Source organism: Tamandua tetradactyla, chromosome 2, assembly GCF_023851605.1.
Source record: "Tamandua tetradactyla isolate mTamTet1 chromosome 2, mTamTet1.pri, whole genome shotgun sequence".
Lineage (NCBI taxonomy): Eukaryota > Metazoa > Chordata > Mammalia > Pilosa > Myrmecophagidae > Tamandua > Tamandua tetradactyla.
In genome coordinates, this window is record NC_135328.1 from 13,612,369 (window position 1) to 13,635,645 (window position 23,277).

The 23,277-nt window shown below is 50.1% G+C and overlaps 1 long non-coding RNA gene across 1 annotated transcript; it reads right to left on the reverse strand.

The window, feature by feature from the left end:
* Nucleotides 1–8,838: 8,838 nt before the first annotated feature.
* On the reverse strand, nucleotides 8,839–22,209 carry LOC143659101 (uncharacterized). Its single transcript, XR_013163423.1, has 2 exons — nucleotides 22,038–22,209; nucleotides 8,839–9,235 (listed from the first exon to the last, which is right to left on the reverse strand). It is a non-coding gene; the product is annotated as an uncharacterized LOC143659101 (long non-coding RNA).
* Between the last annotated feature and the right edge of the window lie 1,068 nt (nucleotides 22,210–23,277).

The following is a 23,277-nucleotide window of genomic DNA, read 5'->3' on the forward strand; positions in this document are numbered from 1 at the left end:
CCAAGGTAAAGAATGCACTGAAGCTTTTTTCTATGAAAGCAAGGGAAGAAGAGAAACAAATTCAATAGAGGATCTCAGACAGAGTACAAAATCTAATTCCAAAATTGCATAATTGTGCTTTGGAATATTTTTACTTGTGGGAAGACTGCTGCAATTGTGCTTTTTGTTGTTTGTTTAATTGGACAAATTTATATCCTGAACCCAAATGGAATAAAGCTGTCACAGTCTTTCAAAAAGAACCCTATATAGAGACAATCTATTTGAATTTCTTCCTAAATCGCATTTGTTAAAGAAAGACATTTCAAGCAGAGACATATATACAGCGCCTATGAGAATATCTGGGTTGAAATATTTACACATTTAAGCAAAAAAAAAAAAAAACCCAACAAAACTAAAACTAAACAGAAAAATCCTACACAAACAAAACCACACTTTGAATATATCTTCCATGCGGTGGAATCTGCTCTGTGCCTCTGGTGCCCTCAGCGTTTATGCAGGGCGTATTTTCTCAAGTAAAAACACTGTGGGCTACAGAGAAGGGTCTACTGGGGATGAGAGAAACAGCCAACAGGACATGTGCGCCGTTAACACCCCTTTCCGTTGTCTCAGCAGCACTCCCCACCTCCACGAAGCCTTTCTTTCCTCCGTTTCTGAGCTGTCTTCTCCACAGGACAGGTCCCTACAGGGACACTGAGGCAGGGCGCAAATTCTCCATGCGCATTCCTCCAGTGATTATGGGAAGGAATGACGGTGGGGCTGCGTGGCTCCTGGCCTGGGACTCCCACCCTGCCTCCCACCTGGTCACCTCCTCCGCCTGCCACTGGCCTCCACTCACCACACTTCCTGGGGACCCTTTGTGGCTCTTACTATAGTTTTCAATCCTAGAAGTCTTGATTATACCTGTTTTGGCTTTTTCCTCCGGCCCCCACCCCATCACTCCCTACCAAATCCCCTCCTGCCCCTGCAGGACCACTTGGGCCAGTCCCTAGCAGTGGGGGCACTTTGGGAGTGTTGGGATGGGCTCGTTTGGAGGGCACCGAGGAATCCGGGCCAATTGCAATGAAAACCTCCCTCTCTGGCCAGCTCCACATGAGGGGAGCTGGGAGGGGTTCATGTCCTGGCAGCTGGGACCCTCAGTCTCCAGGACGGCTCTGTGCTGCCCTGCTCTGCGGCTGCCATGTTTCCTGACCCGGGGATGCCTGCCCTCCTGGCTGCTGATCACCACCGGCACCCCATGGGTTGGTGCCCCCGCACCCCCACACGGCCTCTTTCTGCAGAGTTGCTGGTCCCAGCAGGCCGTTCTCATGTACGGGGTCCCCTGAGGCCTCGGGTGGCCACCCGGCCTCCACCTGCATTGTGAACACCGGCCACTGCCCTGTCCCCTTCCCTGACCTAGTGGACGGGAAACAAGTCACAGGCCCCAAGTCCCGGAGTTGCAGAATGAGAACCTGAGTTTGCTGAGCCCTAGACCAGGGATGTTCTGTAAAAGGCGACAGGAGAGCACAGGCCCACACTGTCCCTCCCTCCCCGTCAATTGACGATGCTCCTCCCGGCACTCCCCACCCCAGCTGGACGTAGCCTCCAAAACCTTCCACATCCATACCCTGCTGGGAAATCGTGGGTAACGTGACACCCGCCAGGCCTTTGGGCCAGGTGAGGGCATTTAGAGTCCCTGATGCCTTAGTGCCACACAACCCACGGTGGGGGCAGCCAGTGCAGTCCCAAGTCCTGGAGACCCCTTCCCACGTCCAGACTCCCGGGCCTGCTCGCCTTCCCTCAAGCACCTGCTCACTGCTTCAAGTCAGACCTTACTCTGACCTGCCATTTCATGCTAAGCTGTCAAGTGTCTTCAACGGCCTTCACTGCCTCAGTTTCCCCATCATTGCAAGTCGGGAGAGGGACGTTTGTTTCAGACTTCTGCCAAGTTATGGTTTCTTCAGATGGAACCAGAAAGTGCCCTGGGCTCCTCCAAGCCCTGTGAGCCCCGCAGGCTCTTACCTGTTGTCACGGGCCACTGCTCTCCTTTCTCCTTCCTTATCTGCGACCCCGCTGGGCTATGGGGCTGGGTCTCTCCTCTTCCTCTTACTGAGAAGAGCCTAGGTCGGTGGCCACATGTCTGTTCCCTGACAGCTGTCACAACCCACCTTTTGGCCTCTTCCTTACAGGCTTCTGCTGGGCTCGGCCAATGGGATGCAGCAGCAGGAGTGGGAAGGGGGAAGATGGAGAGGTCGGGAGGCTTCTCCCCCACTCCCCATCACAGTTGCCACCCTCGCAGGGCTCCTGTAAGTGTATTTCCCGCCCTGGGCCTGTTGGGGTCAGCCTCTGGGGCTCCCACCCTACTGTGCCATTTGACCCCTTAACTCGACTCTTTTTCTGCGAAGTCTTTCACTTGGAGCCTTGGGTGAATCCCGAGTCCTTCAGGGAGCTGGCTGATGGATCCATCCGTGACTTCCCCATACAATCTCCAGCCCTGGCTGCTCACCACGGGGCATGTTCTGGCATCTTCTAATGACGGGTCCAATTGGAACTCTCCTCCCAAAGCAGCTCGCCCCCAGGGCCTCCCGTCCGGCCTGCATCACTGGTTTCATTCTTTTCTCCATCTTGGTCCATTGCTTGGTATATAGATGATTAGGTTTCATTCATTTTTCATTAAGCTCAGTCAGTGTTCAGCCAGTCTCCAGCAGCTAAGAGCGGGGTCACCCAGCTGAACCCACCCCACCTGCACCCTCAGAGACGCACTTTCCCAAGCAATTTGTATTTTTTCTAACATGCGTGCTTATGACCAAAAATTTCCCCAATGCACTGCTTTACCTTCAGTTTTGATATATAGTATTTTTGTTATTCAACAAAAACATTTTGTAATTTTCTTTTCTTTTCTTTAAAAAAATAGGTTATTTAGAAGTATTCCTTGACTTTTTAAACATGTGAGGATTTCCTCACCATCTTGCCTTGTGGTCAGAAAATATTTTCTGATTATTTCAATGATTTGAAAGTTTTGGAGACTTCCATATGCCTCAAGATACAATCAGTTTTCCTAAATGTCCTACGTGTGCTTGGAAAGAATGTGTATTCCGCAGCTGCTGAGTACAATGATGCACGTAACTCAGTGAAGCCGGGCTGCCAATTGCTTTGCTCAATTCTTCTCTCTTCTCTCACAGCTCTCGCAAGATCTCCCACCATGATGGTGGACTTCTCTGCTTTTTCTTAGAGGATTTTGACATTTGTCTTTAATTTCAAGACTATGTTTTAAGTACATGCAAACTAATTTCTTTCTTCCTCCTGGGAATCAAACATTTTATCATTATGAAGTGACTATCTCTAGTAATGTGTTTTGCCTTGAAATCTATTTTGTCCAGTGTCTTTTGACTTGTTTTTGCATGAACCATCTTTTTTATCCTTTTGCCATTGAACTTTGTGGATCTTTATATTTGTTTTGTATATTTTCTGTAAACATCTTGCACTTAGATTAAAAAAAAAGATCAGTCTCAGTCTTTTTGTCTCTTAACCGGAGCGTTTAATCTCATCTCTACATATTTTGACTTGTTACTTTACTTGTTTATCAATTCTATATTATTTTTCTCTTCTTTCTTGTTTCCTTTCGGATTTCTGTATTTCTTATTTCCATTTTTCCACTGTACTACTCATTAGTTATATACTATGCCTCACATTTTAGTGGATCATCTAGAGCTTATGATCTGAATATTTAACTCAGCAAAATACAAAGTTAATTAGTGTTCTAACAGAGCAAGGGTCTTCAACTTGATCTTTACCCTGCTCAGGTTTATAAGTATTTTAATACTATCTTGTTTCATTTTAACCTGCAAGTCTTATATTGTCTCTATACAGCCTATACAGTAAACCTCTTAAATTTACCCACTTGTAAAGCTTTTTGTACTTGCCTTACCTTTTCTTTGCACATTCAGCTCTTTCCTTTGGAATCTCTCTTCTTGCGTCTGGAATTCATCTCTAAGATTTCCTTTAGAGATATTCTGCTGTTGAACTCTGTTAGTTTTTATTCTTCTAAAAATGCCTTTATTTCATCCTCATTCTTGGAAAGTATTTTAGTTAGAGATTTTCTTTCAGCTCATTGAAGATGTCATTTCATGGGCTGCTGGTTTCCATTCCTGCATTTGAACAGCCATATACCAGTTTGTCACTCTTAAGGAACTAACCTGTCTCTTTCTCTGCCCTCTATGAAGATATTTCTCCTTGTTTCTGCAGTTCCACGAGCATGAGTCTAGAGGCGTCAACTTTCAATCCTACTCGGGTTTCTTCATCTGTAGATTGATGTCTTTTATTAGTTCTCTAAAATCCTCTGGCATGATCTCCTGAAATTATTCTTTTGTTCCCTTCTTTTTCTTCTGACTTTCTGAACTTGAATTACACTTTGTTTAAATCTCTTACCCTCCTCTCCATGTCTCAAAACTTCTTGTATTTCCCAACTTTTATCTTTCTGCGCTGATTCTCTATAATTTCTTCTGACCTACCTTTAGTTCGTTAAATTCTCCTTCAGTTGAGTTTATATATATACATATATATATATATTTCAAAGTTTCCTATTTACTGCGGATTTTTCAATCCTGATTTTTATTTCTTTACACTTAATCAACAAGAGCATAGCTGTTTTGTAGCATGCGTCTGACATCTCTGTTTGTGCCTTGCCCTGCTCTGAGGTGGTTTTCCCTGCAGCTCCCTGAGAGCACAAGGTGGGTTTCTTTCTGATTCTCACCTTCACCTGGGGAGCATGGCTCTTTGTGGCAATGTGAGGAGGGGTCTCTGGCTGACCCCCTCTTTGAGGGGGCCCTGGACTTGGCTCTGTGCCTTCCATGAGGCCATTGAAACCAATGGACCATTCTGTTTTGCCAGAAGCTCTCAATTAATAGCACTTTTAGGCTCCATTTACCTCCCTGCATCCGGGTTCCCCTTGACAGTTTGGCTTGCCAGCTCCTTCCTGTCTTCTTAACTCATTGTTTATGTGTGTTTATATATATACATATATATATCCAGCATTTCCGTTCCTCAGTGAGAGATGGGCCTGATTCGCCGAACCTGTCGTTTTACTAGAAATGTGAGTTTAGAGAAGTCTTGTTCTTCTTTCACTCTCCCCTCTCACACACTTTCTCGCTCGCAAGGCCCCCACCCCCTGACACAAGCCCCTCTCCTCCCACCTGGCTGTTCTCAGGCCCCTTTCTCATCCACTGACAATCAGAGGTCTTTTAAAGCCAGGCATCAGCTCACACCCTGTGCTGCTGAAAGCTGCCACATCTAATGAAACCTAGACCCTTGGCCACGCCTACGAGGCCTTCATGGTCTGGCTGTGTCCGTCTGTCTGGCTCCATCTCACCTCCCTCTTTCCACACACCGGGGATCATTTACTTATCTAAGAAAAGGTAACTGTCTTTTGACTTTGCTATCTATTATGAATTAAGGGTTCACAATTTGTGAGCCTGTATATAAACTCATTGATTTTTGGCCAGTAGAAAGAGAGCCCCAAATGTTATAGTTTTGTTGCCTTGTAGGACACTAGGCAGTTTTACCTCTAGCTCAGCAAACTTATTTCAGAATGCTTTCCCCGTTCCTCAAAGTGCTGTGTGCACCAGCTTTCCCACCGTACGGGTTTCTGTGCCAATGAGCTAATCGATCTTCGGTACATATCCATTTCATATTTGCATAAGTCTTACTTTTAACTTTCTGCAAATTGTATCTTAACACCTTGAAAGAATGGCCCCCACCCAGGGACTGTCGGTTTCAGTTGGACCTCGGTGTCCACCATCTAGGAGCCGGGGGTCCTCGGGCAAGGCCCAGCCCCTCGTATCTAAGCGGGGTAATGATGCTATCAATCGAAGCTTCCCAGAAAGGGAGGGTGGGCTTCAACAGCGCCTGGCCCCCCTGCTCAGGTTGAGAAGTACAATAATCGTGAGCTGTTAGTCTCTGCAAATCTTGTGGCAGTAAGAAGGAGCCACTTAAAGCCGGAGGCCCTCAGACTGACATCCTTGGCTCCTGCTGCCATTAACCCTTATGGACGGTCATCCTCAGAGCTGCCCCCAGTCCTTGGGCTTCTTGACTGGCAGGTAGGAGGCTCTTTGGGAAGGCCAGGTCCCTCTGGGCCCCAGCCCGGCCTGGCTCTAGCCAAAGCTGGCCAGTCCCCACCCTGATCTGGCTGCCCTGTGCCAGCCTTGGTCTGACGGGCACGCCCCGTCCTCCCATCTCTTCTGTGTCCAGGCCCCACATGGGTCCAGGGCTGCCCTGGCCGGAGAACGCAGAGGTGGGGAAGCTTGTCCGCACCCCAGGGGTCCACAGCTAGCGGGGCCCCAGTTTCTGTTTTCACCAGTCATCAGCCAGCTCGACCCACTCCTCACCCCATGGGCTCACGGGGCGCTGACCCGGGCTGGGGTGGGGCTGGGAAAGTCGCGACACAGCACCACAGAGACCCCCGGCCTTCATTCCTTCTCGTGGCCCTTCCTGGCCCCCACTGTGAGCAGGGTGCCTGGGGGGGCTGGGAGGCCCCGTGAGCAAAGTGGGCGCTGTGCCCACCTCGTGGCTGGGTGCGTCCAGTGGGGGAGGGCTGCGGTGGGGCGGCCGGCGCCTCTGGCCATCTCGAGGCCCACCCAGCAGGAGGCGGCTGCTTTCGCGGTGCCCCCAGGAGCCTCCTGGCCAGGACTCGGCGGCCGTCTGTTTCCACTTAGCTGCCTCGGGGCCGGGTGACGTCACCGCAGCTCTTGGGCCTGGCGGGCGCTGGCTGCCGGCCACCAGTGACAGCTCGACGGGAGCCCCGAGTGCATGAGGAGGGGGCGGCTGCCTGCTGGAGGGGCTCCGGGCCATCCAGGGTCCTCCGCCAGAACTGTGGCCCTGCTCACGACAGGCTAGGTGGGGACTGGGATTCCAGGTTGGCAGGATACGGGGTGGGGACCTGAGACACTGCACCCCAAAAGGAGCAGGCCCGCTTGGGGTGCAGGGGCCCTGGGTGTGGCGATGCCACCTTCTTTCCCTCCCCCTCCCCACAGGACTATCTCCAGGCTGTGGGCGACGCCGTAGGCCACTGGTCCCAGGGTGAGGAGCTGGTCACCTCCACACTGCCCGGCGGCCACTATGAACATGGGGGCACACGGCTGAGCAGGTGGATGCTGACCCCGCCTGGTGTGCATGCTGCTGAGGGGCTTCGGCCCCAGGCGTGGGCAGGTAGAGCCCCCACGGGTGCAGGGAAGAGCTGACGTTCAGTGAGCCTGGGAAAGCAAACGTCATGCTCAGTCTTCGCAGCGTCCCCATGCTGCTATGCCCATTTCACAGGTCAGGAAACAGGGAACAGGAGTGGCTGGAGGCTCACTCCTTGCTGATCCCAAAGCCACGCCCTACCCTCTGTCTGCTTGTTCCTGCTTCTTTCTCTTCATCTGGCCCTTAGTGGATTGGGGAAAGGAGCACTGGACACAGGGCCCTGAGGCCCGGCCCTGTCCACAATGTGTGGCCTCAGGGACAGATGCTCTCGGAGCTGCAATCTCTCTACACAGGGCGGGGCTGGATGGCATGTTCCCTGCTGGAAAGTCGTGGGGTTCTCAGTGGCCACGTGTCAGGAATCAGAAGGGGTCAGGGCAGAGGGCAGGGCCGCACTGGCTCCCCCATGGGCAATGAGCCTGTGGGGAACCCCATGGGACGGCGCCAAAGTCACAGTCCAGTCTGGGGAGCTGTGGACTTGACCATGCAGATGAGGCCAGGTCAGTCGCCAGGGCTGGACCCGCTGCAGCCCTCCCGGGACGCACAATGTACCCCTCACCCTGCCGCAGCCCTCGTTCCACCTCCAGGGGGCCATGGATTCATCAGGGTTCCCCCACCACACGAGGGACCCTCCTTGGGGCCCACAAACCTTCTCCAGGGGCTCTCTGGGGAGGGGTTTTTAATGCCGCCCCTCCTTTTGTTTTTTTTTTTTTAAAGAAGGAAGGAAGGATAGAAGGAAGGAAGGGAGGAAGAAAGGGAAACATCTTTAAACATTTTCTTATTTTTATTATATTTTGTTTGTTTGTTTTTTACATGGGCTGGGGCCGGGAATCGAACCGGGGTCCTCCGGCATGGCAGGCAAGCACTCTTGCCCGCTGAGCCACCGCGGCCCGCCCTCCTTTTGTTTTTTTTACTGATATTTCACAGGACATATTTTGAGGCACACTTTTCTAGACAGATGAAACCATGCTTTTCCTTTTTCCTCAAATGGAAATTTCTGCAGTCCTCAGAGAAGTGACATGACATCCTTTTTTGACTCAGGCAAAATTGGGTCCAAATCCTGCCCTCCTTATAAGCTAACTATTTGAATGTGGGCAGGTTCTTTAATCTCGTCATGCCTCAGTTTCCTCTTCTGTAAAATGGGGTTGCCTTCATTACACTGGCCTCTTGGGCCTCGCTTTGGGGCTGACTCTTGCATCTCCTGCATCAGGGAAGCAGTGGCACTGTGTCCTGGCCTCTGCGTGTGTCTGTTTCAATTGCTGCACACATGTCCCCTAACCCGGGCACATTTGCACGTGTCCTCCCCCTTCCAGGTGGGATCTTTTCCATGTGCCGTCTCTTTAGGGTGCTCATGGGGGCCTCCCTTTCCCACCCTGCTCTCAGCGAATGCATTTTATAAAGGTCCCCTCGGTGACGGGGCAGCTCTTGTCCGCGTCATTTTAAATGCCTGCTGAGTGTTGCATGGGGCAGACAAATGTCAGACTAACCATTCCACGTTGCTGAACATTTAGGCATTTTAGATTTTTCATTCTTCTAAATAATCCTGCAAGGGATCTTTGTCTATAGAACTTTCCCACTCACCCATTTTTCTCCCTAATTTCTTTTTCCTTAAAATGGATTTAAAGGATGTGATGCAGTATTTGCCTTTTAATTCGATACAGTGGAACGAGGAGCCTTGCCGAGCTGGAGTCCTCGTGACCCCTGGGTCAACCTCGGTGATGGCACACACACCACCACCCTAGCCGAGGACCCTGTGCTGCCCCCCGGGGTCCGGCAGGCACTGGGGAGGAGGGTGAGCCTGCCGCCTCGGGCCGGGAAAACCCACACCTGGTGGCATCGCCTTCTCATGCTGCGCTTCGAGCCTCATGACCCACAGCCGGTCACTTCCCGCTGTTTGAGCCGCACTGTTGTGGCGTTTGTGGCAGCAGCCGGGACAGCAGGACCTTTCTGACCCTGGCAGGAGGACAGGTTCCTGGCGATCGAGGGACCTCGGGTACTGTGAGTGGAGATGCATTTTGATGAAGTTCTGAAAAAACAGAAACAAAGCTTTCCTTTGGCCGCACGCAGCTACCTCCCTGCAGACGGCATGAACGGAAACCTGCGGGAGCCTTTTCTGAGAATGGGCAGCCGGGCCCGTTCAGGCCACAGGGAATGACGTGTCTCTGGGCTTGTCCAGCTGGGGGGTTAAGGGTGAGGGGAGCTGGGGCAATCGCTGGCCAGGTGGGCTGAACTTCAGGGTGGCCAGGGTCCCTGGGCACACTCAGCACTCCCACCCATGACCACTCCCAGCCAGAACTACCCCTACATGCCGCTGGCCCCCCAGACGCTGAGACCCCCCTGTTCCGGGTCCGACAACCTAGGCCTTCTCTGAACACAGGTCCCCCCATTGCTCCCTGCTGCCCAGACGCTGCTGCCCCGGCCCTAACCCACTCCCCACCCCCCCAGTGGCAGCTGCTGTGGCTTTGCTGACCCTCTCACTGTCTGTGGGTACCCTGGCTCCCGCAGCCAGCCAACGTCCAGATACTGCCTTTATTTTTCTTTTAATGAAGACGTGCTGGTTCACACTATGAAAGCGATATGGATCCATTGCAGAAATTTCAGACCATTCAGAGAAGCATGAGAAGATGAGAGAAATACCCAGCACCCAGAAACGACCCGTCGGCTCCTCCTTCCCACCCTTGGATGTCCATTTCCAGTTCTGCGGGGGTGGGGGGGGTGTGAGTGGCCTGGGAATGTGGGCATCTTGCACCTCTTTAGTTGTGGTCTTAGTGAGCATATAGTTTTAGGCCCTGATTTTTTTTCTCTCTTACATCTTAACATGGCGTTCTTCAAGACTCTATGTCTCTCTCACATTAGAATATTTCACTGTGGGGCCTCAAAATCATTTATTTAGGCCCCATACCTTCCTGAGAAAGGTCTGTACCAGCAACTTCAATGCCCTCTCACCTGGCATTGCCCCCAGCCCTCCTTCAGTCAGTGGAAGGATTGAGCCCATTCTACAGAGGCGCAAACAGAGATGCTGAGTGACCCACCCCAGGTCACACAGCAGGAAGTGGGAGCCAGAATCTCAACCTCCTGTTTGGGCTTCGCATCTATGGTGCCAGGTGGCTGGGTGTGAGCCTTACCTGTTCCCTAACCTCCTTTCCTCCCCATGTGTGTCTGTGCATGTATGTGTGTGTGCGTATGGGGGGGGGGGTGCTTCGCAGTGCCTCCCGCTAGTTGTCCCCAGCCCCTCCTCCTCCTGCTTTGGCTGCCACAGGACCCTGGGCTGTGGCTCTTCACAGAGCCGCTCCCGCTGGTGAGGTCAGCAGTGCCGGCACTAAGCAACCGAGACACAAACCCAGGCTGGCCGCCCCTCCCTCTGGGGCTCCCGAGTCCAAGTCGCTGTCCGGGCAGTGGGGAGTCTCCCTAGAGGGGCGGCGGTGGCCCCACAAGGGCTGTACTCCTGTGCTGGGCCCTGGTGTTTGCGGGTGGCCTCGGGGTGGGCAGCCCCTTCTGGGGACCATGGGGGAGCGTCTCTGCGGGTCTCAAGCCCTGCCCAGAGCCGCCAGCTGACAGCCTGGCAGGGTCTGCTCTCGAGACCCAAGCACCCAAGGCCTCCACGTCCACGCAGGGAACTGTGCTAAGCTGGAAAATGGGTGCAGGTGTGCCGAGTAGAGTTTGGTTTTCCTTGAGACGTGTTTTCCAAAGCCTCTTTTTCTCGTATTTTCTCTGTCCCGAGTGGTTTTCTGGGTGGGCTGGCCTCGGCTCTCCCTGCTCGAGGCCCACCCCTGAGCAACCAGCCCCGATCTCCTTGGACACCCCCATGGGGCACTTCAGCCCACCGGGGGTCCTGAGGTCCCGCCCTCCGCCCTGTGTGATCTGACTTTCCCCTCGGGCCTCCTCCTTAAACACCCCACCCCAGCTTTTATTATGAAAGTTTTCAGCCATGGATATTTCAGATATATTAAAAAACAGAGCCACGACTGGCCTGAACTCTACCCCTTGAAGTCAGTAATCTGCTCAGCAAGGTGCTCTCCCAGTCCTCCCCGGGTGGCCCCTGCTGCCTTCCAGCAGCACTTTGCACATAGCTGCCCTCTTCAGATTCTAGAAGCTTCTCTGTCGCTCCCCTCTTTGGGCTGAGGGCGGGGAGTGCAGCAGGATGAATTAAGTCTCCCTTGAAAGACGGGTCCCGGTTCTAAGCCCTCCTGCAGTGTGAGTCAGCGGCTGCCGGGGCCTTCTGGAGACGCTGTTTCGGTGAAGGTGCAGTCGGCCAGGTCAGGCTGGACACTCACCGCATCACTGCAGACTTTGCAGAGAAGGAACTGGAAACCAGGGTGAGGAAACACCGCAGAGGAGCTGGAAGTTGGTGGAAAGTGGAGGGGCAGGCCCAGAAGAGGCCCATGTGATGGGGCAGGGACTCCAGCCAAGGACCCCCCCAGGATAATGGGGAGCCAGCGTGGTTTGCTGTCACGTCCATGTGGCCTCCAACCCCGTGACACGGCAAATCCTTGTTGTTGAGCAAGCTGGAGTGTCCAGTTTCCATGGAAACCTTGGGAAACTGAGGCAAGGGTCGGAGGCCACAGCTCCTGGCTTTCTACCCTTTTTCCTTGGTTTCTCTGAATGAGGCCCTTCATGAGAGCCCACTGCAGCCACCCTGAGGGGTCGGGGATCCCTGGGGGGTCTCCTCTTCCTCTTGATTTTGCTTCTCTTCTCTGTAAGCTACAGACTTCACAGGCTTCACCCCTCAACCATGCTCCTCTTATGACACATTGTGTGAGGAGACCTGGGAAGCTCTGCACTCATCTGTCACCCCACTTTCAGGACATTTCCTCACTTGTTCAAATTGTCCTCAGTGGCTTTTTTGGGAACTGGACTTGACTTTGCACTTGCATTAGGCTGAGCCTCTGATCCATATTAATGAGAACAGTCCCTGTGCTTTTACCTTCCCCATGACAGCCACTTGTCCATGCTTTGAAGAGATCAAGCCAGAGGCCTTGTAGATGGCCCATTCCAACTGGCCTGTGGTCTACTCCTGTGCCTTGCCTCGACCCCTCCGCTGGGTCTCCCGTGAACGGGCTGTCAGCTCCCAAGGCTGGGCGAGGCTTCAGTCGACATTTCGGTAAGAACACTGCAGACAGTGCTCTTTTGGCCCCAGGTCAGGGCATGCGGGGCATTTCCTTTGGCCCTGGGTCAGCTGATCACACATCTACCACCGGTCCCCACTGTGCCAATGACCGTCTGGAAAAGACTGGCCAAGCAGGTGCTCCCCAAAGCTCCCTTCCAGCCTCAGGGGAGGCTACGGTGCTGCCCAGGAGGCCGAGGTAAGTGGGAGGGACAGGAGGGTGTGGTTTGGAGCAAACAGCCCTCAGCCCTGACTGCCAAGCCTGTGAGAGCCACCAGGCAGGTGCCTCATCTCCTCCTCACGGCGAGCCCGAGAAGGGTGTGGGACCATCTCCCACAGAACACAGGGGAGCATCTCGCTCAGCATCATCTCTCTGCATGAGAATTTGGGGCTAGCTTGTCCTGGCCTTACTAGAATATCTAAAGCCAACACGGTCCAAAGTGTCCAATGGAGTCCAGCACCTCACATGCTTACCAAGCACCCAACCCCCTTCCTGGGTTTGAGACACTGTAGAGGATATGGACACTGTCCATTTGCTTCTGGTATACTTGATCTTCCAGCCTAGAGACCCAGGGGGCAAGGTGCCGAAAGTTGGAGTGGAGGGAAGAAGGGGAAGGTGGGGAACCTGGAGGTGGAAGAGGTGGAAGAAGTGGGGGAGGTTGGGATGAAGGTGACAATGGTGTTTGCAGAGGTTGTAAGGATGGTGATGGTGCTAGAATGCCAATGGTAGTGATGGTGGAGAAGGTGGTGGTGGAAAAGGTGGTGGAGGTGGAAGCAGTGATGGTGGAGATGGCAGCGATGGTGGAGAAGGTGGTGGAGGTGGAAGCGGTGATGGTGGAGATGGCAGCGATGGTGGAGAAGGTGGTGGAGGTGGAAGCAGTGACGGTGGAGATGGTGGCGATGGTGGAGAAGGTGGTGGAGGTGGAAGCAGTGATGGTAGAGATGGCAGCGATGGTGGAGAAGGTGGTGGAGGTGGAAGCGGTGATGGAGATGGCAGCGATGGTGGAGAAGGTGGTGGAGGTGGAAGCAGTGATGGTGGAGATGGCAGCGATGGTGGAGAAGGTGGTGGAGGTGGAAGCGGTGATGGTGGAGATGGCAGCGATGGTGGAGAAGGTGGTGGAGGTGGAAGTGGTGATGGTGGAGATGGTGGTGATGGTGGAGAAGATAGAGATGGTACTGAGGGGGAAGTAGACAAGGTGGTGATGGGTTGGGACAGTCCCATTTGGCCGGCACCTCCTGGGGCCCCATGAGCACATCTCTGAGTGCTGATGTTTATACGGGCAGGCAGCTGGGATGGACAAGTCATAGTTAAAATAAGCCTCGAAGGGTGAGGGGCTTCAGAGCCAATTCTGCCCCCCGAGGCTCCTCCTGTCCCCACTCCTCCTCCTTCTCCTCCTCCTCCTCCTCTTCTAGTGAGGCTGGGACCAGCCTGGGTTCCCACGTGCTTCGGGTGGATGCAGGGCCAGAGCTTCCTGTCCACGGCCTCTTGCCACAGGACAGCAGACAGCAGCCTGACAGCAGCTGACCCGATGGCAAACCTGATACAGATGAGAACGAAATCACTGTGTTCGAATCCCAACCTTGACACCCCGCCAGGATGGCTCAGATGTTTTCACTCTGGGTTTGGCAGAGACGTGCAAAGGGGAACAGCCATGGCAAAGAAAGGGCACTTGCTGTTCTGGAGCGACAGGCGGAAGGCAGTGCTCTGCACACTGGAGCCGCGGCCATAGGGCTGGACGCGGCTGCCCTCTGCTCAGGCCTCCCCACACTGTGCCAGCCATTGGCGTGGGGGCGGGGCGGACCTCCAGACTCCTCCAGGATGCAGGCTCCTGGCTGTCCCTTCCTCGTGCTTGCCAGTTTGTGTTACATGGAGCCCTCTGCAAAGCCAAAAGAGCAAAACTTTTGGGTGTAACCCAAGTAAACTGAGGAGCCGTGGGCTGTGGCAGCCCCCAGGGAGTGCTGGCTGTCCCCGCAGGGTCCCAGGAGAATGGGACAGTAAGATTTCCGCACTGCCCATGGAAGGGCGCCCTTCTGTGCCCGCCTGCAGAAGGAGTGGGACAACCAGCTTGACCCTGCCCTGGAAATCCACAGCCCCCCATTTTATAAGGTTGAACAAGTTCATATGCCATCTTCCACTTCAGGAGAGCCCGCCTTGTTCCACGAGGATGGAAGCGCAGGAGCATTTCACAGGAAATGCAGACAGTCAGATACCAAAGTGTGAATGCACCAGAAAGCCCGGCGCCAGGGAAAACCAACATCAGAGTGCAAGGAAGATGGGCCTGTGGCCCCGGCCCTCCCCACTGATGAAATGGAGCTGGGTTTGCACTTCACACTTCTGCTAGCGGCCAAAGGAAAGAGAAATCCCTTCATTCACGTTCATCCTAAGAACATAAATGGAGCCCCCCTACGTGCCAGGCGGCACCTGCACCCGCTGCTGACCAGATCCCACTGGTCCCCGCCTTCAGGGACTGCTGGGCAGCTGGGCGAAGGGCCCAGAGCCTCTAGTGTGGGCAGTGCAGAGAGATGGCATTGAAGGTCCTGGAAGATCGGGAGACCCAGGGAGGCAGGGACCGGGGGCTTCCCCTGGGGGAGATGGCGGCGGGGGTGGGTGATGGCACCCCGTTGCTGACCCCGTGTTCCTCTGCCATGGAGGTCTGTGCTCAGCTCCTTCATGGCAGGGATGGCTGACAGCAGTCACTGAGTGGGTGACAGCCTGAGACCCCTGCACTTTCACTAGTGTCCATGGCAGCTGTTTGCATCCCTTCTCTACTGCGAGACACTGAGAAGTCCTCAATATATTACAACAAATGTGTTTTCAAACGCATAGCTAAAAGAAGGAAATAAAGGGTGGGGAGGGGCAGCCAGCACAGAACACGGAGCTAAGCTTCCTCCGTGGGCCCTCAGGACTCCTCAGGATGTTTGTCCAAACCAGAAACTTGGAATTGGAGACAGGAGGTAAGGCTGTGGGCCAGGAGAAGTGGAGGGTTGGGTCTGAGACCCAGGGAGGAAGCTGTGTCTTCGAAGGCGTCCCAGCCTCTGTCAAAGAGACGCCTATTTTCCCAACAGCGTTATTGAGACAGAATTCCCACAACACACAGGTCACCGTTTAGCTTGCACATTTCGATGGTTTTTAGGCGAGCTCCAGGGCTGTGCCACCACTACCACCATCTAATTTTAGAACATTTTTGTCCCCCCCAAAAGAAACCCCAGTTCCCAGTCACTGCCCGCTTCCCCACAGTCCGCCGCCCTCCAGCCCTTCAGCCACAATCTGCTTTCCGACCGCATAGAGCTGCCTCGACTGGGTTTTTCAGACAAAAGGAGCCTTACGCTGTGTGGCCTTTTGCGTCTGGTTTCTTTCACTTAGTGTGACATTTCCAAGGTTCTCCCATGTCATAGCATGAATGTGTACTTCATTCCTTTCTGTGGCCGCATATTCCATTGTGCGCCATATTCTACTTCTCCTTTCATCTATTGACGGACCCTAGGGCTGTTTCCACTTTTTGTTTATTATGAATAACACTGGGATGAACATTTGTGTACGTGTGTTGGTATGGATGTGTGTTTCTGTTTTCCTTGGGTATGTACATACCTGGGGATGGAATTGCTGAGTCATAGAGTAACCCGGTGGAACCACCAAACTCTTTTCCAAAGCACTGCACCGTTTCACAGTCCACCAGCAACCTTGGAGGGTTCTGATTTTTCCAGTTAATGTCGCTTCTTTTCATTACAGCCATTCCAGAGGCTGGGAAGAGGCATTTTGTTGAGGTTTTGATTTGCATTTCTTGATGACAAGTTCTGCAGAGCATCTTTTCGTGTACTTATTGGTCACTTGGAAAATTTCCTTGGAGAAATGTCTATTCAGATCTTTTGCTCATTTTCAACGGGGCTACTTATCTTTTTACTATTGAGTTGTAAGAGTTCTTTATATATTACAGATGCAAGTCCCTTGGTCAGACATATGATAGGAAATTATTTCCTTCCATTCTGTGTGTCATCGTTTCACTTTCTTGACAACATCATTTACAGCACAAACCTTTTTATTTTTTATGAAGTCACCTGATCTATATTTTCTTTTGCTGCTTGTGCTGGCCTACTCTTTTTCTTTTTTAAAATCTCCTTAGCTTTTTCTGCCCCTGAAAATTTGTAACAGCAGGTTCTCACTCCTATAGGCTTGGTATTCAAATGGACAGCACCCTTAACTTAAAACCCTTAACTTGGGGATAAAGATAAAGATGTTTAAGGTGGCTCACACTTACAAGTGTGCAAGAACACACTGAACACGGGCTACTCAGTATTCCCAGCCAAAAATGAACTCATAATGGACACACATGGAAGCAGAAAAACATACAGCAGAGTTTTGGACCCTTCAGGATTCTAGATATTGTAATTATAGATACAAAAAATTAAAATTAAAATATTTAAAGAAATAAAAGATTAAATGAGATAGGGAAAATAGCAAAATTTATGAAGGAATTTTGAAAAATACTTAAATTAGATCTTCTAGGAAGAGAAAATTAATCATTAAATTCAAAACTCATTACATAGGTTCAATAGCAGATGAGATGCAACTGAGAGAGAATTAGTGAAGGAGAAGGTAGATCTGAAAAATTATCCAGAAAATAGAGAGAGACAAAGAGTTAGAAAATATTAAAGTGTATTTAAGAAACAGTTAAGGCACTCACATACATTCAGGAGGTGTAATTGTCTACTCCAAATTTTGAGATACTGAACTTTTTGGATATAACATGGTCTTTCCCAGAAACTTTAGGTATTTATTTATGTGACACCTGAGACTCAGAGTCAGAGCTCTGAAGCTATGAAAGTCAGCAGTGCCCCATACAGGATTGGTTTAAAAAGTTGAGAAAGTGATCAGATATCCACCAAGTAGAGATATGAATGAAGCTGATCTGGATAGGACTATGGTATATCAGAAAACTGGGTAAAGGATGATATCATCCATATCTTAAAACTTCAACTTCTGTTTGAGACTAAAGGGAGAGATGTTTATTTGGTGCAAAATCTAAATTTGGGGTAGTGCATTTCCTAATTTAGCTTGTATAGACACTTTTAGTTGAATACCACAAGTATAAGGAATCTTGAATATGGCATGAGATTTTGTTGGCTTGCCAGGTTAGTATGATATCCCGATAAATCCTAGAGTGATTTGGACAGTGAATAAAGAAGTATTTGCAGGGCCCCTTAGGGGAAGGGAAAGAAAGGAGGAAAGATTCAACTTCCCCATTTGGAAAATTTCTGATACTCTCACAAGTGGTGTGGACGGCCAAATCAATAGGCCAAGCTCCCAATCTTGGGGTTTGTTCATATGAAATTTATTCATGCAAAGGATTGGCTAAGCCTACTTAAAATTAGGCCTAAGAATCATGCCCAGAGAAAGTCTTTTGTTGCTCAGATGAGGCCTCTCTCTGTAAGCAGACAAGGCAAGGGAACCCACTGCCCTCCCCACCCCACATGGGATATGATTCCCAGGGGCGTAAATCCCCTTGGCAATGTGGGATAGGAATCCCAGGATGAGTGAGACCTGGCATAAGGGATTGAGAAAACCTTTTTGACCAAAAGAGGGAAGACAGACAAAATAGTGTCAGTGACTGAGAGATTTCAGAGTTGAGAGGTTATCCTGGAAGTTATTCTTACGCATTATATAGATATCCCCTTTTCAGTTTATGGTATATTTGAGTGGCTAAAGGGAAGTACGTGAAACTGTACAGCTGTGAGTAGTCTTGATTCTTGAAGATGATTGTATGAAGATAAAACATTTACAATGTGTCTATGTAATTGCAAAAACCCTGTGTCTGATGTCCCCTTTATCTACGGATGGACAGATGAGTAAAAAATATGGATAAAAGAATAAATAAATAATGGGGGCACAAAAGTTAAAATATATTGGGTAGATTGAAATACTAGTGGTCAATGAGAAGGAGAGGTAAGGGGTACGGTATGTATGAATTTTTCTTTTTTCTTTTTATTTCTTTTTCTGGAATGATGCAAGTGTTCTGAAAAATGATCATGGTGATGAATATACAACTATGTGATGATACTGTGAGCTGTTGATTATACATCATGTATGGAATGTTTGTATGTTAAGAATGCTTGCATTTGTTGTTGTTTTCAATAAAAATATTTTTAAAAAGAGACAGTTAAGTGTTTCAGAATGGGTATTAGTTATCTATTGCTGCATAACAAATCTCCCCAGAATTAGTGGTTCAAAACTGCAATCATCATTAATTATTTCTTACTGCTTCTGTGGATGGGAGTTTGGAACAGTCAGGCTTGGGGGTCTCCTGAGGTGGCAGTGGGATGCTGGTGGGGCTCCCATCACCTGAAGGCTTCCCAGGGGCTAAGGACCCAACCACATCAGGAGCAGATTGGTGCTTCATGTTTGCCCGGGGGCCTGCACCCTTTCTGTGAGCCTCCCTGCCGGAGCATGACACCTGGCTTCCTGCAGAGGTTGTGCACCAAGAGAGCCAAGGGAAGCCTCACCGTCTTTCCTGGGCTGCCCTTGGCAGTCATCTGCCATCACCCCTGCATGCTCTATTGGTCATGCAAATTTGGCACTATTTGGTGTATGTGTGGGGAGAGGGGTGGAGAAGAAGAGAATGGAGAAAATGGAAGAAGAGAAGAGAATGGAGAACATAGAAGAGGAGGAGAGAATGGAGAACATGGAAGCGGGTGGCCATTAAAGAGATAACAACTGGGAATTTTCTATAATTGAAGAAAGACATGCATCCTCAGATTCAGGGAGCCGAGTGGTGTAATTAAAAGGAAGGAAGCCACACCTACATTAGGGTAAATCTGCAAAGAGAAGGTCCTATAAGCAGCCAGAAAGAAAAGACAGATTCCCTGTAGGAGAACAAACTTTCCAATAGCAGCAACGAAAAGTCCAAACCAAATAGAAACTATTTGCTCTGTAAACAGCTACCAGCTTTAACTGTGTAACAGGTCCATGTTATTTAAACAACGATAAAGAAATTTTCAGACAAAAACTGAGGCTATCACCTACCAAACCTCCTTAATTGAATTTAGAAGGAATACAATCCAAGAGGAATTGAATTTACAAGGAATACGATCCAGGAGGAAAGAAAATGGTCCTGGAAGGGAGAAGGGGAGGGCAGAGGAAGGGTGTATAGAGAAATTGTTTAGATTAACTCGCATGTTTCTCAAGCCTGACTAAGGATGTCCTTGGAAAGGGAGCAGGCCAAGGAAGGCAGGGGCTGGCAAGGTGGGCTCAGCCTGATTTTGTAGGAGATCTCTAGAGGGTAAGTAATGCTTCACTGTTACCCCAAACTCAGCAAGGGAGCTGGGCTTCATATATCCCCACTCCTCGGGCTCTGATAGAGAGTGGGGTAGGGAAGAGAGGGCAGCTAACTGCACTCGGCTCTTTGGCTCTTCCCAGCTGCAGGCAAAATGGGCTCCAATGTTCCAAGGGCAACTCTAAAGATAAAAGAGAGCCTGTGGTTTTGCTGCAGAAAACGAAAGCCCACTGAAGCCAAAGGGTGTGCAAGAAATGGTGAGTAGAGGTTTGGCTGAGCATCCCCATTCCCCAATATGACTGTACAAAGCAACATCTTATTTCAAGGGTTAAAAAAAATAGGATAGGGCGGACCACAGTGGCTCAGCAGCAGAGTTCTCGCCTGCCATGCCAGAGACCCAGGATGATTTCCGGTGCTTGCCCATGCACAAAAAAGAATAAAATGTCAGTCAAGAATAACAAAGAAGATGAGAGAAGGAAATAGGAGTTAAAATATTTTAAGTTATTGTTTTGTATTTATATTGAAGCATTGTTTATGAATAAGGTAGAGAAATTGATTCATATTCGACTTATGTGTGAATATCAAATATCCAAGGGCAACTGATAAAAGCAAATAAAATTCAAGAAGACACCTGCTAAAACATCAGACAGAAAAAATAGAATTGAAAAGAACCACAAGCCCTAAAAAGGCAAGGAACGATGGTACGCCGGTTTGTAGGTTGAAAACTTTTGATTAGATTATTTCAATTGTGGGTGTAACCTTTGATTACATGGAGATGTGACTCCACCCATTCCAGGTGGGTCTTGATTAGTTTACTGGAATCCTTTAAAAGAGGAAACATCTTGGAGAGAATCAGAAATGCCAGAGCAGACAGAGGCTACTGAAATGGGAGAAATGACAAAAGCTTCAACGCCAACAGAAACTGCACAGCAGAGCTGACACACATGCAGACACATGGAGAACAGAGACAAGGATGTTTGGAGATGCTTGGAGCCCAGCAGACATTGCCATGAGATGCTAAGCAAGCCAGAATCTGGAGAGAGCCAAGGGAAGCCAAGAGATGAAAGCCAGGACTGAAGAAGCAAAATGAGGAACCACCACAGAACAGACGTTGAAAGCAACAGAGACCAGGAGCAAGGGACCAGCTGATGCCAAGCTACATGACTTCCCAGTTGATAGAGGTGTTCCTGACCCATCAACCTTTCTTGAGTGAAGGTACCCTGTTGTTGATGCCTTCATTAGGACACCTTCACTTCCTTAGAACTGTGAACTTAAAACTTATTACATTCCCCCTTTTAAAAGTGGTTCCAGTTCTGGTGCATCACATTCCAGCAGCTTGTAAACTAACACAGATGGTAGCAGGGAGGACTATAGATAAGTCAAGATAAATAGAAACGACAAAATAATACAGTTGGAGCAATTTCAAATATGGCAGGAATTACAATAAATGTAAAAGGATTAAACACACCAGTTAAAAGAAAGTGAAAGGTTGGAAATTATGTGAAACCCAGATATGTCTTGTTTACATAAAACATTCTTTGATAAGAAAGAGAATAAAAGCAGAACCATCAAGGACTTAGATCCTTTAGACTTGACATCTTGGGTCACCCTACTGGCTGAAGTTCTGGCAGAGGTTATAAGACAGACACAGAATGTGTGGTAGAAGAAAGAAGCTAGGGTTGCCAACTTGAGCCTGGGCCAGTGTGAAATGGGGCTGTAGCAACTCTGTTTTGTGTTATGTAATGTTTCAGAACTCAGTCAACTACATCAAAGGACCCCCTTGCCCTCTGATTTCTGGTTGAGCTCAGTCAACGAGCAGGGGGCAGAGAAAAGGACAGAGGGGATTAAGGCCAAGGTATGTACTTTCCTGGACCCTTCCTGGGGTTTTTCTAAGGCTGGCTGTGCACCTAGTCCCCTTGCAAGGCACCTTCTCTGCATGGCATCCAGAAGTGCTATCTGCCTATTTCCTGGGTCCTGGGAAGATAATCCCCAGTTACTGCACTATCCCTGGGGCCCCCTTCCCACACACCACAGCAGATTATCCCCTTGTAAATAAATCCTCCCTGGATGATTTTGACTTCAGTGGGTCATCTGTTTCCTGCCTAACACACCTAGGAAACTGGAGTCCCCACATATTCCACACTGGATATATCAGATGTTGGACCCTCTGAAACAGGGCTCTCTCTCTCAGACTCACTGATATGGTCCAGCCCCAAGCAGAATGCCCAGATTTGTTGCACAAATGAAGGAATGGTTTCAACATCCAAGTTAGGTTGCAGGTACTCTAACTGTGTCCGAGAGGTAGGGTCCCTGGCCTTGATCACAGACAAGACTGGCTTCTCCCTTAGGATTCCCTATCTATAAATGAATCAAACTATCATGTAGAGGCTGGGGACTGTGCAAAGAAGAGCAGAGGGTTGTATGGAGGAGATGGCAAAGCCCCACCCCGGGCTCACCTGGGCAGGCGACTCTGCTTCTGTAAGTCCCCACTCCTCATCTGTCAAATAGGGACATGTCAGCCTCACAGTGATGACCAAGGAGACAGCTTTGCAAGGAGGGTGGGGTCCCGCTGCCTGGCACACAGGGGCAGGTGCTGGGCAGGTGCTCTGTGCTCAGGTGTGATGCTCAGCCAGGTGTGACCTCACTCCCCATTGTGGAACAAGGCCCTATCACATCAGCTTGCCTCTCGGCCTGGCCAGGCTCCTGATCTGACAGAAACTGACCTGTCTGCTCCTTGACACAGGGCATCAAGCAGTCTCCTTCCTCTCCTCTTAGAACTGGGTCAGAGGCACAGGAGCCGACCACCTGCTCCGCCATGCCTTGCCCAGAACATGTGTGAAGAGGGCTTCAGGGCCTGTTGGAAGAAGCAGGTAGCTGTGAGGATCTCCTTAGAAAGCTGGGGGTGAGGGTGGTGCAGTACATGTTTCCCCACACTCCTTGGAGTAGGAAACAGGACACTCTTTGCTCATATCAGGCCAGGTCAAGGGGCTCCAGGAACCATGACAGGGTGTGGGTGCTGGAAGCCCAGTGTGTCCACTCCTACCCCCCACATTCCCAGGCTTCGCATAGCACACGGATGCTCAGTAAATATTCTCTGAGTAAATAGATAACATCATGATTACAGAGAAACTCTTGCCTGTGTCCAAGGAAAGACGGAAAGGAGCATTCATAATGATCTTGCTTATAATATCCAAAGATGGAAGCAGTCCAAATGCCCACCAGCAGGTGTCCAGGCAAATAAATTGCGTTGCATGCATGCGGTAGAATACTATAAAGCAGCTAAAATGGCAGAATGACAGTTACATGTATCAACGTAGATACATATAAAAACATAATTGAAAGAGAAAAAGCAGGTTGAAGAAGGGTGTGCAGGATGAATTTCTATTTCAAAGGCACCAGATACACACAGATGAAACGTAAGGTGACAAGCAGATTCATTTCCTTTTATTACAGAAGCAAGTTACCATGAGTTCAAATGCCTAAAACAACGCGCCTTTTTTCCTCATGGTTCTGGAGGTCAGCAGTCCAAAATCAGTCTCCCTGGGCTAAAGTCAAGATATTGCAGAGCCGTGTCTCAGCAGAGGCTCCAGGAGAGAATTTCTTTCCTGGGCTTTTCTAGTCCCTCAAGGCCGCCTGCTTTCCTTGGCTCATGGCCCCTTCTTCCATCTTTAAAGCCAGTGGTGTAGCCTCTTCTCC